A 1,418-nucleotide genomic window follows, 5' to 3' on the forward strand; every position below is an offset into this window, starting at 1 on the left:
GTCTCTGTGACGCAATGGTTTAGCGCGTTGGGCTATTAACCTAAAAGTTGGTGGTTCGAGCCCACCCAGAGGCGAAGTTTTTAACTGTGTTTTCCCCGAGGATTCGGTGCTGCGCGGTTCCAGTTTGTCATTGTGCGTTTTGACTGCACAAACATATTCCGCAAACATTACCAGCTGTGCTGTTATCCAGTGAGTTCCCACTCCAATACTTTTATGAGCATTCAGTTCAAGTGTAGAGTTTGAGTGTATACAGAACTGTACAGTGATATCAGAAAATTTTACAAGGTTGTGGGACATTGTGTTTTGTTAATATTGAACCACGAATATGAATCAATCCATTTTTTCCAATATTTAATTGAGCAAGTTTTCAAAATGTTTCCACCCAATTTTGAACCAGGAACTTTTCGCGTGTGAGGCAAATGTGACAACCACTACACTACGGAAACACTGCATTTGAAGTAATGTTAGGAACATAACCAGAGCTTTAACCTGCACAGCTGGACTATACTTCAGGAGCTGGTTTTACGAGAATAGAATGACGGTGCTATATTTAGGAAGGCTGTGAGTGTGGTAGGAATTGATCCAGTGTTTCCCAGACTTTACACATAGGAACAGGAGCTGGCTATTTAGCAGCGAGTGGTTAGGATCTGGAATGTACTGGAGGCAGACTCAATCTTATCTTTCAAACGGGAGTTGGATAAGTGTCTGAAGGAAAAACAATTGCAGGCCTCAGGCGAAAGAGCGGGGGAGTGGGACTCGCTGACAGTCGGCACGGGCTCGACGGGCCGAATGGCCTTCCGTGCTGTAACCATTCCATGATTCTATAAATTAGTGGCACATTTCACAGTGTGGGTGGAAGCAGAACATGGCAAAGGGACATGGATTGAGTCGGCAAAACAAGATGCATCTGATTCAGGAGATTCGGGGGGCGTGGAAATTCAGGAGTTTAATGACTTTGAAAGGAACATTTTTGTTTTGTGCTGTTTTGGTCAGAGAAATGTTTGTGAAAGGAATTTTTTGCACAGAGAAATGCAGCATGTAATCTTCTGCCTTAACACTTCTTTCTGGGTGTCGGGGTCACATTTCTTTTCGATGTCATTCTTCCAGAAATTATATTTCATTTGCTGTTTCACAATAACCAGACTCTTGCACTAAAGTCAGTCGCACTGTTTCCCCAGTCTCATGTTGATGTTACCAGCAATGAACATTTTGAATCAGATCCCTAAAGCACAGTGTGTAAAATGGGACATGTTTTAACAATTAACGTGGGGCTCACACCCCTGAATCCAAGATTAAGATTCTCATGCTCGACCAATTGACCTCGCCGGGCTTCTGCCAAATGCACCTTTTTGTCGCTGATTGCAGCCAGGCGCCTGTTGGCTCTGCCCCAGATGTTTAAACTTGCTGTCGAGGAACTG

General features: G+C 43.9%; 1 non-coding gene across 1 annotated transcript; it reads left to right on the forward strand.

The window, feature by feature from the left end:
• On the forward strand, positions 1-74 carry trnan-auu (transfer RNA asparagine (anticodon AUU)). The gene has a single exon. It is a non-coding gene; the product is annotated as a tRNA-Asn (tRNA).
• Positions 75-1,418: the final 1,344 nt, after the last annotated feature.

The sequence above is a fragment of the Pristiophorus japonicus genome, unplaced genomic scaffold, assembly GCF_044704955.1.
Source record: "Pristiophorus japonicus isolate sPriJap1 unplaced genomic scaffold, sPriJap1.hap1 HAP1_SCAFFOLD_147, whole genome shotgun sequence".
NCBI lineage: Eukaryota > Metazoa > Chordata > Chondrichthyes > Pristiophoridae > Pristiophorus > Pristiophorus japonicus.